This window comes from Manis pentadactyla, chromosome 3, assembly GCF_030020395.1.
Source record: "Manis pentadactyla isolate mManPen7 chromosome 3, mManPen7.hap1, whole genome shotgun sequence".
Taxonomy (NCBI): Eukaryota; Metazoa; Chordata; class Mammalia; order Pholidota; family Manidae; genus Manis; species Manis pentadactyla.
Window position 1 is genome coordinate 163,661,188 of NC_080021.1, and position 18,792 is coordinate 163,679,979.

Sequence of the window (18,792 nt, forward strand, 5' to 3'; positions counted from 1 at the left end):
AATAATGAAGAAATAGACCATCTGAAGCTGAGTAGGTTGTTATAGTAACCAGAGACAATGGCTTTCACTCTGAAAAAGATGCAAAACCAGTGGTGACTTTTGTCTAGAACACTGATAGAATTACTTTGAATGTTTAGAAGAGACTGAAGGGGTTAAGGTCAGACGCAGAGAAACCAGGACTACTGCATCAACCTAGGAAAGAGATGGATATGGCTTAGACTAGAGCAGAGGCAGTGGAGGTGGCAAGAAATAGAACTGGATACCTTTGAAGGTAGAAAACAGGATTTCCAAACAAATTCAATGTGGGATAGTTAAGAGATAAAGCACATCTCCACGGTTTGTATCTGAACAAAGGAAAAGCAGAGTTACCATTTATTCAGACAAAGAGGATTACCAAGGTTTCAGGGAAATCAACAAGAGGTCAGTTGTGTAAATGCTAATTTCAAGATTCTCATTAGACATCTAAATAAAGACTTCAAATAGGGAGCTCTGGGTATCTTGAAATTCAGGGGGTAAAATGTGCCTGAAATTATAAATTGAGACATCATTAGAATATAATGATATTAAAAAGCCAAATGATATGATCGCCAAAGGAGACAGTACTGTTAGAAAAGGTAAGTGGTCCAAGGACTGAAGCTTGCTTATTTCAACTTTTACAGATTGAGAGATGAAGAGTGACCAACACAGATGAATGGAAAGGAATGGCCAGTGAAGTATGTAGGGAAGTTAGAGACTAGGGTTCCATAAGTCAAATGGAAATGGTGGTTCAAATAAAAAAGAATGCTTGACTGTGCCAGGTGCTATTTATAAGTCATGCAAGATGAAGACAGAATTGTACATTGCATCAGCAATGTAGAGATCATGGGTGATCATGACAAATTTGTTTAAGTAAAATGGTGAAGGAGGATGCTAGAATGGAGAGGAATTAAGAAAACTTTGGAAGGAAGACATTGGAAAACAAACACATACTACTTTCATGCACAAGTTTATCAACAACCAGATTTATGTCAAAAACCCTTAAATTTCAAAAAGCTGAAATCCTATAGACCATGTAATTGCACCACAAAAGAAATGATGAAAATCAGTAACATAGAGATACAAAAATGGCAACCTATACATCTGCAAATTAAAATACATTTGTAAGTAACACAAGTAGAATTAGTTTAAATTAAAAATGCAAGCTGAATGATAAAGGAGCTACTGCATATTAACATTTCAGAGTTTAGGATCCTTACCCTCTCTGCCATGCTCCACTTTCACAGACAGACTACCCTTTCTAGAATACTTAGAAAGATTGCCAAGTTAACAAAATCACTATCTTGTACCCTGTTGCTAAAATAATTTGACCATATGCTCATCTTCCTCACTATGTGCAGTTGAAATACAAGCACTTGGTAATATACCTAAGTAAGTGTGTGGTGCTCAATGAATGCTTATTTAAATGAATGGATGAGATGAATTTATGGACAGTTTTATGACAGCTTGATAAATATTATTGAGAGATGTGCAGAGCAGTTTGTATGGCTGAAAACATCTAGATTACTGAGTGGCATGTAGGAAGTCAATTAAAAAAAAATATTCCACCCAATTTGTTTTTGTCTTTGAACTAGCTGCAAAAATAAACACATAGAAAGAGTGTAGGGTTCATAGCTGTCTTCCGAAACTTGCTATGATCTTATGTTGGGTTCTTAAATGACACAGACTTACTATAAAATGGAAACACCTTTTCCTATTGCAGGTCTTCAAGTAACTGTACCCCAAACCTACTGCACAGATACTGGTTTTACTGGCTTCCTGGAGTACAGTTTGAACAGTGGAAAGGCTGGGAAAGTTCACAAAATACATAAGTCCACTAATGCAACAGTAGACATCTCAGGTCTAAAGCCACAAATGTTTTTTCTTAACCCATGCTGGGAATTTCATAGAGAATTTCACAATGAAGTTAAAAGTAAAGATTCTTTGGAGTTCTTCAATATAAAATATTTTAAACTGAGGCAAAGTGTTCTGTGAAGCAGAACTATGAATATGTGCTGACTCATTATCATTTTTATAATATAAATAACAGAATGAAAAATAATCAAATACATGTTAAAATCTTGATTTTTTTGAATAGATTTCTGCTTACTTGTGAAAACCAGAAAATGTCTGAGAACACTGAGATTGTTAGTCATGAGCCCAAAAACGCCACCAAAGAAATTTTATAAAACATGACTTGTATAAGTTGAAGAGCTGATGTTTGCTTTCTCTACATATAGAAGAAGCTTATTCAGTGTGGTGAACAGTTCTTGATCACAGATACCTCATTTACTTTGCAAAATGGTACTCTGGCGAATAATGGTAAAATTTAGGTATCCAAATCCTTTTCTAGTTATATTTAACATGTGCACTACAGATGACAAAGAAGTTGAAAATACTATGGCAATATAAGTAGTGAGAAGCCAAGTTAGATTCTCTTATTCAGAAAATAGATTCTTTTTGGTTCTAAAGATGAAAATCATTAAATGTTGTGAATATTCATCTTGCTAGAGACCTTTTCTTCCCATAACATACATCAAATTAGATCAATGCATTGTTGCACATTAAAGTATCTGAGTAATGTTATTATCGATGTTATTTTATTAAATTGGCCAGCCCTGAAAATGAACCTCTACAGAAAACAAATCAAGAAAGGTGGCAATACAGGAGAAGAAATCAGGCAAAGTCTTAGTCTTGAAAGAATCTATGAATTTCCTTGTTTGAGGAGTATTTCCTGCTTACAAAATATCATTTTTTCTACTTGACTTTATCTAGAAAGAGGATGAACAGAAAAAAAAAAAACAGATAAAATTGAAGAGAAGAAAAATGATTATTTAAACATTTTAAACATGAAGAGTTACCAAGATGTTTGCTGATGATCCTAAAATGTGTTAGATCTTGTTTGCTCTCCGGGGTGCTCATAGTTCAAGACTCTATTCAAAGTCAACTTCTGTATGAAGATGAGGCTATTCCCCTCAAAGTACAGTTAGTTTTTCCATTGACTATGCTTGTGAACTGCACTATCATTCTCTATCAACACTACTCTCAATATATTTTAATTTAGAAAAAAATTAAGGGAATTAGAAGTAGAGATTCCAGAAGGGACAGGCACCCCTTACTGCTGCCAACCTTTTCTTCTCAAATATGCCCTCATTCCATGCCATCTTCAGTGCCTAACATAATGCCTGGAAAGTAGTAAGTCCTTTCGGTGTTCAGTGAAAATAAATGACTAAAGAAAACATGGAAAATGTAGAAAGATCAAGACAAATAAAAATAAAAGAAATGAGTTCAAAGTCAAATAGCCATGCACTTTGAGCTTCTCTCTGATGATACAATACTCTACTATATCTATTGATCTTACAAAGGTCAAGTTTTAAGAGTAAGTTAGCACTTTTTAGCCAATCATTAGAACAGATGTGTCCAAATAGTTTCTGTGATCCAATGGCTGTAACTTCAGGAGAATTGTTATGAAGATAAGAAGAGAAAGGAGAATATTATCAGTTTAATCAAACAAAAAGAATCGGCAATATCATGTAAAACATGATCTTAGAAGTACAAAGGAAAAAAATTGCAAAAATATATTTTGTGACAATAAAAATGTAATTATATAAACCAAGATGACAGTTAAATATTGTAGTTTATCTGAAATGAAAAGAAGGTATTCAGTAAAGTTACATAAATAAATATTAAAGTGCTGCAAACAACACCAGATCTAATACAGTGGCAGGATAGCAGATCTAAGCCTTCTGAGGTGGGGTAAATGGTAACCAATTCAAGAAAACTAGATGTTTAACAAGAAAAATATTATGTCAGACAGTGTTCACGTGAAAGGGAGAGTAAGTAATTTTCTGGTATGTTTAATTTCCCCTTCCTGGATTTGTGCAGTCTTCAATTATAGAATGTTTATACTTTGAACAAACTGGTAGGTTTTCCTAAACATTTCAAGGAGATTTTTACAATCAAGTCTAAAGCTCAGCATTCTTCAGATCAGGACTTCCTACCCTTTATAACACATTTAGACTTTTGTTTTAATTATCCTAGTAAGACCTTTTTAAAAGATATTTCTTGATGAAACCCATATCATGAGATTTCTATACCTTTAAATTGATTTTACCAAGAAGAAACAAATGAATCATTTAGACAAGCACCCCTGTTTCCTCACCTCAGTTTCCTTGTGGTCCATTCTCTTTTCTAACATGTCTAGTTGGATATTCAAGACGTATTTTCCTATAGGAACTCTACCCTCATGACCAGTCACATGATCTAGTGAGCCAGGAGGTAGGAGAACATGTGGGCAGGACAGGGAGGCCCCAGGAATGGTCAATGAAAACCCTGGCAATGGGCAACAGAAAGGGGAACCAAAGCACACAGTCAAGAGAGAAACCACAGGAACAAGCAGGGAGAGAGCCAAGAAACCCTCAAGTCTCACCCCAGCCCGAGCAGCAAGGCCCAGCCAATCAGGCAGGCTTCCTCCTTCCCAGTGCTTGGGAACCCTCAGACCTTGCAGCCCCACCAGCGCCCTCCCGTGGGCCCCGCCTGATCAGCAGGGTCCGCTTTCTTTTCACTCCTCATTAACAGCTTTGCTGGTTACTCTATTCTCTTGTCTGCTGGCTTCATTCTTTGTCCACACTGAGACATGATCCTGGGAAAAACAGCATCTCAGCCAGTAACACTAGGTTGTCAGTCACCACTTACAGCCCCATGGCCACATTCAGGGGTGGACACACTGTAAATCTCTAAACTACTGGAAACTCTGGGGAAAAAGATGCCTTCTCATTCTTGATGAATAAGAAAGTAGTATGTAGCTCTGGGTCATGTCTTGAAACCAAATATGAAGCCAATTTTATATTAAAAGCTAACACTCTGAAAAGAACATGAAGACAAAGAAAATTGATATTTTGTGACCCTGTTTAGTTATTAGGCCATGCCAGTTCTGAAACAATTATCACAAAACTTTTTAGTTTAAGCAACCACATATGTTCAAGCCAGAACTTCTCAAGAAGAAACATTTTGGCCAATGGGGTGTGTAAGCTGGTGGAGAAATTATTTTTCCTTTCTTTCCTGAAACACATTTTATTCGGCTTCTCAGAAGTACAACTTGGGGTATTAATCTCTTCAATTCCAGGTTCAGTAATACATCTTATTCTCTTTTTTTCCTCATTCCATTTGTCTTTCATTGCTATTCCATGGTAATGTCCCTAATAACACTAATAAAACATGACCATTTGTTCTAATTTCTGGACAAACTGGGTAAGACAGTTAGAACCATGCATGACACTTAAAAACAGACTGATGAAAAGCTTTTGGGGTTGGATAACTCACAGGTCTGAAAGTAAGAGAGATTCCTCTTTGCTGGTGATCCATGACATGCTAACATATCACAAGCCCTAAGGCTTTTGACCTGTGGTTAATTAGGATCAGTTATAGGAGGAAGGTAAAATACTAGTTATCTGTGGTCCTTAATGGCATAGGGACAATCATAATTGTGGAGATATCTAGCTTCTGTTAACTGAATTAGAAGCCTTGAGCAACAAGTGATAAGGTTATGTATCCAATCACAAGCAAAGGAAGCTAGAAAAACTCAAGAACCTTTATGGGAGTTTTTGAAAATAGTCTTATCTCCTACAATTGAAAGAAAGACTGTGCTATCAGATCTAGGATTATTTAGCCATGTAGAATAACTGCAAAGGCATCTAGTTAGTCTTCACAGATCTGGAACAAAGTCATGGCCCTTAATTTTAAAAGTGTGGGAAACTAAGTCCTCTGAGGGAACATTTAAATGGATGAGCCTATAAATTTTGAACTCCCAAATTCTTTTGGTCAGAAAAGTATCCTCCAACTTTTTGGAGAAACATTTACCCGCTTTGCCTGGGGATGTGCAAAGACATTGTTTGAGATAGATTCCTCAAAAAAGAATGCTATTCTCCTCAAGATCCTGCTCTACAACCCCTCTTTGCCTTCAGGCCAGTAAGTAGGGTGAAGTTTTACAGTCTGAGTGGAGAAGAACAATCTCTGTTTCAAGAGAAAAAAGCTTACACACCCAGTGAATTGCAGTATCTGCTAACATGTAGAGCAGAAACCATGACTAAACATGTGGGATTCCGAGTTTATTAAATAGGGGTGTGGGCTTGGGCAGGGGAGGAGGCATTATAAGACTGGACATGAGAAGCTGATACACAGAACAAACTCAGAATTTGAGTTCAGTATGTGGGCAGGACACTTGGCCTGGCCCAAATGTGTGTGTTGGGACGACTTGAAGCTTGAACACAATAGTAGCCTACAGTAAGTGAAATAGAGATGTTGAGACTTTTTTGGCAAGGCATTCAAGAAGTCCAGAGGTTTAGTATAGTAAGAAAATTAGAAACGACTTACTAGGTATGATGAGGACTTACCACCTGAAATGTGTATCCTTAAGAGAGCCCAGAGAGTCTACTACTACTAAAGCAGTGGAAAAGCACTTTGGTGAAAAGGAAAGGGTAATACTGAAAAATTCAAAAGGTGGCTATATTCTATAGTGTACATTAGAGACAGGAGATTGTTGGGCTCTGTAAATTAAGGAAGATGTTGGGATTCCAAAAGAAGCCAGGTAGTCATTGGAAGCATGGTAGATATAAAGGATAAATGTTATAATATTTAGGGGCAGCATTAGATGAGCTATCATGGTGATGTGAAACACAGGCATCTTTTGCAAAAACTGGTAGAGTATGCTGTTCCTAATGGCAAGACTGTTTGCTGAGTAGAGTACTGTTCAACTGCAAGACAGACTGAGAAGGCTCATGCCAGTCACTGCAATGGAAAGTTGTTGTCTCCCACCCATTCTCCACAACCACCTCAATACATGGATTTCAGAGTCCATTGATTGACTTCCCACTGAATAGGGAGCTGGCTTCTATTAAAAAGGTATTGTGCAATACCACTGCAGATGGATAATAAACATTCCCTCTTCCCCAAAGTGTTCTTGGTCCATTTTCTAGGGTAACTGCTCACTGAGAAGTAGAAAATACACAGTTTCCCTTCTATTTGAAATAACATTCCATGTACTACAATGTTAGATACTATCATGAACCTCTGTTTAGAGTGTGAGCTAATGGAGACCAGGGCATAAGTCTGTCACATGTCTATGTTCCTGATATGTTTGCAGATCCATCTGGCAGTTATTTCACTGAGAATGACACAGGAAAATTTCATAAATGCATATGCAAAACAGATACACTTAGCAAATATAGAAGAACCTTCTTGCTGGTTCCTAAGTCTGTGAGGTAAAGGGCATAATGGCAGGAAGGAAAGAGTGGAAGCCCCTGAGAATGTCCCCATCTTTTTAGTCAAGGTAGAAAGTCCTATGCAATAATGAATCTTAGGATGAATTATAGAAATTAGTGTTACCAAAGACCTGAAGAATGCAAACATATAACCCCATTCCCCAGTTTTGTTTATATAAACAAACATACACAGAAAAACAAAACCACAACAAAACAAATGAACAAGGGTCATGATTGAGATGGTTAATTTTATGTGTCAACTTGGCTGGACCACAGTGTTCAGATGTGTGGTCAAAGATTATCGTGGATGTTTCTGTGTGGGTGTTTTAGATGAGGTTAACATTTATGTTGGTGGACTTTCTGTAGATCATCATCCATAACATGGGTAGGCCTCATCCAATCAGTTGAGGGCCTGAAAAGAATAAAATATTGACTTTTATCCTCATAAGAGGGAAGCCTTCCAGCAGATAGCCTTTGTATTTGAACTGCAATATCAACTCTTCACTAGGTTTCTAGCCTGATGGCCTTTAATTTTGAACTGCATATTTTGGACTCCATAATCATGTACTTCAATTACTTAAAGTCTCGACTGATAGATAGACATTCAGACAGACAGACAGATAGGCTCTCACATCACTGGTTTTATTTCTCTGAAGACACTAATACAATGATGAACTACCATAAACTTAGATAAGTTAAGCTTGCAGGTTGGGATATTTTAACTAGAACAAATGAACAGTCTTTGATATTAGTGTATCTGACTTGTGCTGAGTGAAATTACCTCATTCCTACTTACTGTAATCACTGCTGAAACAAGCAGGCTTGCAAGTACCTTAACCAGTTTTTGTGGGTGCTACCTGCCAATGCTTTCTCATGCCCATGCTACATACTTCTCACTTTAAGTGTTTTTTGACATGTGACACTCATAAGAAATGGGTACATATACATACTCAACATTGCAATTAGCCTTTGAGTTGCCATGTGTGCAAATGCAGGATTTCTTAGTTATGTTTTTCAATCATACTTTTTGGCTTATTTATTATTTGAGGGACTATAGGTATTTAGGACCCTCAAAAGAAAATAATTGCTTTATAGGAAGTCCTATTAATAAACTCTTCTATGTAGAGGGTCTTGTAATTCTATCATTTTTTCTTTTCCTAGTAGGAATGTTATTTTTTACATATTGGATTTAAAAATGTCCTAACATTTTAAACATGTCTCTTACACCCATACTGTTCATAAGAACTCTGTATCTAAAATGCATACACTGGTAAGAAATTATTTCCTGTTTACAAAAATATCAAAGAGGCAGAAATAGAAATTCTATTATGTATGAGGCCACTGAGTAAGGAATCCATGATTAACTAGTCTTTTTAGTAAAATACTATAATGTACATATAATATTCAAATGATATATGTATTAAATAGTAATCCTTCTTCACACCTAGATATACAGAAATTACTATGTAGTTCAGAAATATTTCTTGTGTACAGAAACACTGATAAACTAATAGATACAAGTAACTATACATGTAATGATAAGTAGAATTCTCCTTTAAAGGACTATTTTGGTTAGCTAGAAAAGATTACCAAGGTGTGACAGCAACTTTCATTCTAGAATATCATTCCAAGTGAGATGTAAAAAACTCAGTTTTATTAAGCCTCTACAAAGAATAAACTACCATTTCATCTTATAATGATAGAATAAAAAGTTAATGGTCTCTCACTTAAAACAAAGCAAAAGATGAGGTCAAACTAAATGCTGAAAACCTTGAGTTCTAGCAAAGCAATGAAATAGAAACGATAGAGAAGCAACTTCATCTCATCATAAATTAGGCATAGAAAGGCGGATAGAACAGTCAAATCCTCTTAAGCTCTCAGCCAAGAGAAATAAATTTACTTACTTTTTGAGGCTGAGGGGAGGCATCCAATATAAAAAGAACAAGTGAATGAATCAGTGAATAAGTACCAAGCAGCAGAATTCAAGGTTGACTTTGTCATCCTAGAAGTAGCCTAGAGAATGTACAGCAGTAAAGGATATATGTATTTGAGACAGATTCTGTAAGGATTACAACTTTACTTTGTGGTAATTTTTATGGTCATTTTTTATTTTATGAATCACAAAAGAAAACTGTCCTCTTACTTATCAATTTGGTACTCAAATTTTGATTCTCATCTTTATTACCAACTTTAGCCTCAACACTTAACAAAGAATACTTTGGGCCATTAATAATAATAGTATTCTCAAAGGAAAAAGATTTTCTAAAACTGAGTATAATTATATGTTCCTATAGCAGCAAAAGTATTCTTCAAAGAAGAGCCAAGACATTTTTAATTTTAACAATATTTTTGGGAAAAAGAAATATTGTAAGGTAATTTGATAGAGGCCATATTAATTTGGGAATGTAGTATTCCATTTGTTTGCTTCTAGTCATATTAAATGCACGCATTTAAACATTATTTACAGACTTTATGTTCTAGAAGTATCCAGTGTAATATATGGTCTTCTGTCCACAGTAACTCTAACACTTATTCTTTGATAGGTACTTATCTTCCCACCAACTTATTTATAATATTATTCTTTATCCTTTCTGGGGGAAGGGCACAATGTTAAGTAGACTGAGGAGAGGATTACCTCAAACCCGACTAAAGTCAAACTTAAATAGAAAAATATCTGATATGTCTGAAACTGAAGTACTATATGGATTGAGTATTGAGAATATGGCTCAGAAGATTTCTACATGAACATGACAGCTTAAAACATTCATAAGCACTTGGATTCAGAAAAAGGATTGCTTTTTAGTGCATGTTTGTGATTTTTCAAAGTCAGTTGATTATTTCACATACAAAACAAAGTTATATTAAAAAAAGGACCAAAATTAAAAGCAGATAACTAAGATAACATGATATAGAGTTGGCATACATCTCATCTTATATTCTTACAGTACCTATTTTCCACCTATAGTCATTTTAGGTAATTCAACTGGAGAAGAGGTGAATCAGACATGGAAATTATACATGAGGAGCTCGTTACATAGTAACAGACATATCAATGTGTTAGTACATCAAAATTCTGAAAGCAGTGAGAGAGATTTTACTGTTTAGCAATGATGAAACTAAACACCCAACTTCCTCCACACAACCACAAGATAAATATGTAAATTAAGTAAATATCAACTTAAAATGCATGTTAGATGAAAATGTAAAGAAACGTGGGTGTATTACACAGATGGTAGAGTTAAATTGTCAATGTCTCCAACAAGTTAAGAGTCAAAATGGGACAAGAGATAAAAGCTTAGGTTTGAGTGTGGTGGAAAGCTGGATTTGAGAATTTCATTTAAAGCTGGTGCCCAAGAACAGCCATATATTTAGTTAAATATGAAATGTTAAGAAAAATTCTTACTATGGGATATGCGAAACTTGTTTGAATTAGCCTTGTCTGTAGAAGGACTTTACAGTTAAAAAGTAATGAAAAGTGGTAGAGAACTGTTAATATACATGGAAATCTTGGCATAGGCCAAAAATCTAAATCAGAAAGAATTCTTAAATAAATCAAAGTAGTAGAGTAGACATTACAGATACTGGCACATTTCACAGTATAGAATTTGCTGCCATGCTACAAAAGGATAGCAAAAAAATACACTGTCTAGAAATGGAATTTTGAGTAAGTAGAACTAGTTGATGTTTAAATATTTAACAGAAGACAGTGAGGGAGGAGCCTCTCTTTTTTTCATAATGAAAACCTCAAGTCCAGATCAAGAAAGACAAAGCTGTTATCACTGAAAGCATTAGAGTTGGGATATAAAGAAATAGACTTTATGGTTTCAGTTTAATTTCTGGAGGGTACTCTGTGCAACCTTGGCAATGTTAGAAGGCTGCCGAAGCATTCATGAGCATTTAAAGAGTAAACATTTGGATTCATAGACATTTCAGGTCAGAGTAGGACTCTTCATCTAGAAAATGATTCCTTTCCCAAGGACAAACAAGTGGTATTCCTATATTTTCATTTATATGGGTATTTCATACATTAATAAATATGAATGGCAGATAGTTTATTTAAACTGTTTATGTTGATGATTGTCCTGTATGGTTTAGAACCAGAAAACTATCTAGTCTCTTAAAATAGGGACTGAAACTGGATTTCTCAAACTGGGAACTAAAACAGCCACACCAAGTGACTAATGAATTTGGTCTGGGAGTGAGGGAATTCAGTTCTCCAATATTTAACCACTACCAGGACAGGAAGGGAAGTGATGGGGAAGCTTACTGGAAACATGACTCTCTACTTAAAACATGCAGTATATTTGAGACAGGTGTGAGTCATGGGTTAAAATCTCATGATTTAGAAATAGAAGCTCAAGTGGGAAGAATGAGGTCTTCTTTCTAGATAATCCTATTGAGGATGCAGAGTAAAATTTAAATCAGCTCAGCAGGGATGAATAGGAAAAATGAGTAAATAACACTTTAATCATGATTTGTATTGGGCATTTGAGTAAATAATCTTGATGGAGGTTAGGGGTGGGTCAAACCTTGCTTTCAAGTAAAACTTTACAAATGGTTTTAGTTTTACAGTTTTTTTTTATAGTTTTAGTTCTTAAGTCTATTTAAATTGTACATAGCAAGCTAGATTGTGTTTACATTTTTTTAGGGAAAAAAGTTTCCATCTCTTTTTCATTAACATGTTCAAAGTGAAACACTTTAAAGAATGTAATGGACAATGAAAGCTTAGTTTGTATAGTCTAATTATGGGATTTGTATGCTTTGTGTTTAAGTCAGTAGGTATAATGAAAATGTGTACTCTAAGATATGATTTACCTAAACCTACTTTTCATTTGAAGTGTGAAAAAACTTTTCATTCTTTTCCCTTCCTTTCACTCAGTTATTACAATAAAGCTATGTTTAATGAACAAGTGTGACACTAACAGAAATTCCTAATTCTATTTTGGTTGCGGACCCTCTAAGTCAGTAGTAGTCTTGACTAATTTCAACAAAATATAAATCAACAATTTTGTGATTTGCAAGAAATCTTCAAATAGGTGCATGTGTGTGCATGCTTACACATTACCATGGATGGACTCTGAGTTAGCAAGCCCTTGCAGAGCTGGGTCAACCCTGGTAAACTGTTAATAGGAACAACATTTATCCTGGAAATGTTAGAGTCAGATGAACAATCACAAAGACTAAAGTGTTGTGGAACCTCAATTTGAGGCAATACATTTTATTTGAAGGTGGCTGGAGTAGATAGATTTACGAAGGGGACAGGGAGAACTTCTAAGAAATGGTATTTGAGTTTAATACTATATAAGAGAGGTCCTTCAAGAAGAAAGGACCTGTTGAGAAGAAATGAAAATAGGTGGTCATAGGTTAGCAGAAAGGGGGCAAGTAGTTCAGTATGAGCTTAGAATGTGGGTCAAGGACAGAAGATAAGGGTAGGGGATGAGGTAGAACATGTAGACAAGCCAGTTCAGAAGGACTGCATATGAAGGAGTTCAGAGCCACTCTGATTCTATAGCATCAAAGAGGCAACATTATGTCATTCCATTGCCTGTCTATGTTTCCTCCTCTTACCTAACACTGGCCTCCCATTAGGGGCCTCAGCGGAATTCCAGGGTGTGAATGACAGTTTTTTTTGGGTTGCAGGCTCCTTTGTGTTAACTGTTCCAAAGGATCACAGACGAAAGAAAAAGACCCACTTTTCAAAAAGACCTACAAATGCTTTAGAGAAGGCTTACAGGAAAGGAGAAAGGACAGGTGCTTCGCACCATTGACAGAAATAGCAAATGTACTCATTTACATTGTGCCAAGCATTGAGTAAAGTTCTTAAATATACTGCCTCAAAAAGTCCTTATAGAAGCTACTCTCACTAAAGTAAGACATAGAGAAGTTTAAAGACTCAAGATCAGAACACACCATCAGGATTAGACTCCAGGCAATGTGCCTCCAAAGGCTGAAATTTTTCCCATGCTTTCCTGTAAAGCAAGGAGTATGGAAAACCAGAGTATTGTAAAGTCTGAGTCAGGCTCCAGTCTGTGGCCCATGGTTTATCATCTGGACACTCACAGACAGAGGTCCTGGCCCCCCCTTCATCTTGGTTTTATCATTTGTAAATTGTAGATATTAATAGCGATTCTCTGAGTTGTGAAGATTTACATGCACTGTCTGAGTGCTAAAAACTCTTGTCATTATCATTAGTAGTATTAGAGCAGTGACAGGACAAACTGTAGAGGCTTTTAACAATTAGAATAAGCCAACGTGAAGTCAGCCACAGATGAAAATAAAAGGCAGTCTCCAGATTGGTAAACCTCTTCTCACCCTGTTTTACAATCATCTCTATCCCCACTGAATGTAAGTGAGCATTGTACTAACATGTGGGAGATGGTGTCCGGGCAGAGGCTGATAGAGGTGTGACGTGTGAGACACAACTATGTACTAGAAGGTACGGACAGTGATTACAAGGTATGCTTAGTAATTCTACATGTTACATCATTTCATCTGCAGTGATCCTGAAAGATGATTCTTTCATTATTCAGATGAGGAACATGAGTTTCACAAACTTTAACAAACTCTGCTAAAGTCATACAAAATTAAGTTATATCAGGATTGGAACAGATAGAAGTCTAACCATCTTAATGGAGGGTTAATAGCTTTGGTGCACTATGTCCTTTCACCAGGTATACTTCAGTGCTTTAACAATTATATACATTATTAAATTCTCACCAAGTGTAATTACCATCTGTCAAAGATACTACAGTATTACTATGTTCACTATGCTGTACTTGCACCTCTATAATTTTATAATTGGAAGTTTATACATTTTTTACCCTTTTGTTATCTCAAAACCACTAAGGATAGTTAACATGCACATGGAATTTGAGAAGTTGAAATGTAACTCAATATTGCTTTCTAAAAATTATTTTAAGCACCTCTTGCCTGAAAAGGGCAAGAGATGGAAACTATGTTCTAAATAAACTAATATCTTGAAAACAAAAAAGTCACAACTGTATATCTCTAGTAGAGAAGGGTTATGTAACATTCTGATTAGATGAAATAGTGAGAAAAATCACCTTTGATGCCTAAGCATTAGCATAAATGTAATAACTATGTACACACAGGTCTAGTGTTTTTCATACTTTGCATTAAGCAAAATAATTCTATTTTAGAATATAAAGAGGTGTCTAGCTAATGGTTTTCAGCCCCAGGCAAGTTCACTATGGATTCAGTGAGACCAAGGAATGACAATGGAATGTTCTTGGGGTGAAAGGGCTTATACCCAAATTTATTCCCATGGTGGCAGGTCAATCACTAGAATCCCATCTACTCAGAGGGAGTCTGCTTGCAGCAAGGCGGTCTCTGTCTCTGGGCTTCTCCACTCCTGCAGCCATCACTGTCTCTGTCCTTGGCACTGCCACCACTCCAGTCTCTGCTCTCCTGCAGCCTTGTAGCCCTGCAGCTGCCCAGAGCACTGGGCGGAGCTCTTTTATATAGAGTCAATAACAATGTATTGCTCACACGTGTGTAGTGAGCTAGCTGACCATGGCCAGGTGACAGTCCTGGCCATAGGAACCTTCACTTTATCCACACTCCACCCCTCCAGGATTCTCACCTCTCAATCTATGTACCCTCAATCCTCTGCAATGGTCCCTGTGCAAGAAAGCTGGAGTAATGCAACCAAATTCCATAATAACATAATATAATATTCAAATACAAATTATAATAACCCTCAAGCCTGAGGATATCCATTGCCACCAAGTAGTCATCCTGGCTGTATTCAAACCAGTTCTACTCAAATGAGATAGCCAAAAGAATCATGGGTAGGCCTTGCAATACCAGCCTTCTCCAGCCTCTCCAGCAGAAAGTCTTGTAGACACACGGGCCAGTCTCGTTGTTTGTCTCTGGCTTCAGCCTCATTCTCAGCAGCCAGAACTGCTGCTCCGATCTCAATTGTTGCCACAGCTCCAGTAAAAGTCTATTTGATTTTCCATCCAATGTTCTTTCTGTCTGCTGCTGCTGCCTTATCAAATCAACCCACATCTGGGGCCTCATGACCTTCACGGGGCCTTTTAAATTCTTCCTTTGAGAAGCAGACTGTATTTCCTTTTGTGCATTCATTGCTCCAGCCTGAGCATGCAGGGCTACATAACTGGGGGAGGGGGCTGCACCTCTCCAGGAGGACCCTGCAGTTGCCAAGTCTTTATTCTCTTTTGGGCTTTCCACCAGCCTTCAACAGGAGGGGCTGATTCCTCTGGCACTGGCAGGCCCTCCACCCCCACCTGTTCCTCAGACCTCCGCTCCTCCACTTCTGGGGCTGACGGCTCCACTACATCCTTCACTTGCCCCATGACACCTGGCAGTCTGTATTTTCAGGCTGCTGCTTCTCATGCTACCATGACATCCTTTACCATTTCCACAGCACCTTGTAGTGACGCCGTTTCAGTCACCAACAAATACTTTACCTCCTCAATGGCACCTGACAGCTCATGCTCTCGTGCTGCCTTTTCTCATGCTTCCCACAGGAGGCCATCTTCCTCCCTTTCTCAATATTGTGAGAAGAAAACTCCCCACTGTTCCTGCAGCTTCATGGGGCACTCTGTTTCTCTAAGGATTTCCCTAATTTGCTGAGGGTCAACTTTACTGCCTCAGGTGTTGCCTCCACCCTTTCCCAGGCGTAGGGTGGAGCCCAGTTCTCTAGGAGGCAAGCCATGTGGGACCACATGTCCACTGGGGGACCCCCGAATGTCTCCCCATCCATAGGTGCAGCTGCTGAAACACTTCTCCCATGAGGGCAGCCTGTTCTTTTCCTTGGTCAACAGTGTTGACTAATTGTCTTACCAATGGTTTCAGCCCCTGACAAGTTCACTATGGATTCAATGAGACCAAGGAATGAAAATGGAACATGAAAGTGTTTTCATCCAACTTTATTCCCACTGTTGCAGGTCAATCACTAGAATCCCATTGTGGGGCAGTTGGGGTTCCTATGGCCAGGATCCTCACTGAACTTAAACCACCTGATGATGTAACTGGCCTGTTGCTAGGCTACTGCTTTCACACCTGTAGATGATAAGCTATTATTGCACTATATAGAGAGCTCGGCCCGGTGCTCGGGGTGGATGCAGAGACGCTAGTGCTCGACCTACCGCAGGGAGAACAAGCCAGGTGATAAACCCTTTCAACCCAAGAATGTTCTACTGTCATTTTTTTGATCACACTGAATCCATAGCAAACTTGCCCAGGGCTGAAACCCGTTGGCAAGACACACATCCACTCAGAGCGAGTCTGTATGCAGCAAGCTGGTCTCTGCCTCTGGGTCTTTCTACCCCCGTAGCCATCTCAGCCTCTGTCCTCAGCGCTGCCTCCACTCCAGCCTCTGCTCTCCTGCAGCTGTGCAACAGCCATGCCACAGTGTCACCGAGAGCACCGGGCAGAGCTCTTTTATATAGAGTCAGTAGCAACGTATTGACCACACATGCGTAGTGAGCAAAGCTGACCAGGGCCAGGTGAGAATCCTGGCCATAGGAATCTTCACTTTATCCACAAGAGGTGCTTTTACATTTTAAAAGGGAATCTATTCTTCAAAGAAACCATGAAGCTACAATTTTCAGTATTAACTACATACAAGTGTGCTGTACTTGGACCTCGGAAGGCCATGCATTTGTTAATTCCCCTTAGAGCACGATAGTGACACAGCTGATTTGATTCAAGTGTTAATGATGTTTCTAGTAGCCTCACGCAGTACAATCCCCAAAACTTCATGTTGCATTGTCTTATTACCTAACAATTTTTTAAAAATGTAATACTTTCAGTAAGCAACATTAAGATTTAAAAATACTTTGAATGAGGAAGAAAATACACTGCACAGTAATGTCTTTCCAATTGTCCATAAAGACTCAAAGGCAAAGGCAAACAGCAACTGGTCAAGGATTCTGAAGTGATGAGCCAGGAAATGCTACAGTTTGGAGAGAAGCAGAGAGCAGGAAGAAAGGGTATTTGTTTTATTTTGTTTTTTGTTTTGAGAATGGAAGGGAGGGCCAATCTTCCTGACCAAGTTATCAGACATTTTCTTTTTTAAATGATTAGGATTCCCAAGGGGACACATGCAGGGGCTCTACCTCTCTTGCAGTGGTGCTAGGTTACAGGAATAACAAAGTATAAGCACAGGGCCCATAACCTCAGCCTAAGTTCACAGTGTGGCATCACAACGAGAGAAGGGAGGAAAGAAAACCTGGTCTCCATAATCTGACTCAGTTTTACTACCTGCTGAAATCTGTAGTAGGGAACGTAGCTGTAAGCAGCTGTAATAGGGAATCTGTATATTTTTTCTCCCTTCTCAGTCTCTGCCTATCATTTTTACTCCTGTTAACAAATTAGCAATTAAATATAGGCCGTTTATTTTTCTAAACATTTTCAAATTGTCAACTTTGTTGCCATCAAGTTATTCCTAATAAAATTTCTTTTCATAGAGTATGTCAATTAAAGAATCTCAGCAGTTATTTAGTAGAAGGGCTGACAACCTCCAAGAAGTACCAAACCTACAAGGACAGGAAATTTCTAGTAGGCTGTATTTGTTGTTCTGCCTAGAGGACTTTTATAGATTTGATATTCAAAAGAAGAATTTAAATGAACAATATGGAGAACAGCCATTCGGTTAACAACATATTTGCAAAAAACCTAAGAATAAAATAAGCATAAGGAAAAAGGCTTCATAGTTTAATTCTTAAACCTGATCATTAGCATCAACTGAAGAACTTTTGAAATAATTAATTAGAATTCACTAGGTCTGAGAGGAAACCAGGCCTAGTGGACTGCATGTATTTGGAAGATGAAACAAGATAAGCCACCAACTGACAGTCGTTCAAGCTGGAATACTGCAGTACTACAGTACTCTCAATACTTGTGTATGCATTTTGGATTTTCCATAAAAAGCTGCTCCAAAAAAAGCAACAATCCAAAACTTCTCAATTCTTAGGATTTCAAGTTTAGAAATGAGTTACATTATGGCAGAAGAATTAGTTAATTTATAATGAATCCTGTAAAAAAAAAAAGAGTAAGTGCTTTTTAGTATATATACAGGTAAAACAAACATGCTTTGGCAAGAGTACCTGTATTGGTTTTAGCAGTAGCTGTGCAAATAGCACTAATAAGCTGCTGTCACTGATTCATTTAAAGAGGTGATTTATGACTCACGTAACAATAAACTGTTAAAATATAACTTACCCATGTTCCCTTGTATGTTTAAGTTTTAAGCAGTACAAATACTTAGTGCTGAATTTTAGAGCAAATTTGGGATGAATCACAAACTCACATTTACTAATTTGTATTGACCAAAAAAAGGAATTTCTTCAGTAAAACCATCTAAAGGAATCTTGCTAGTAACTTACACTAGAACTTCACGTTTGGAAACAAAATTAACAACAAAAAAGCCCTGGAATTTTGTCTTCATTCAGTTCCTACAACTGAAATGTGTTTCATCTGAATGAGCTGTTTTTCTCTGAGTCATACAAGCCACACTGGCAACATGTGA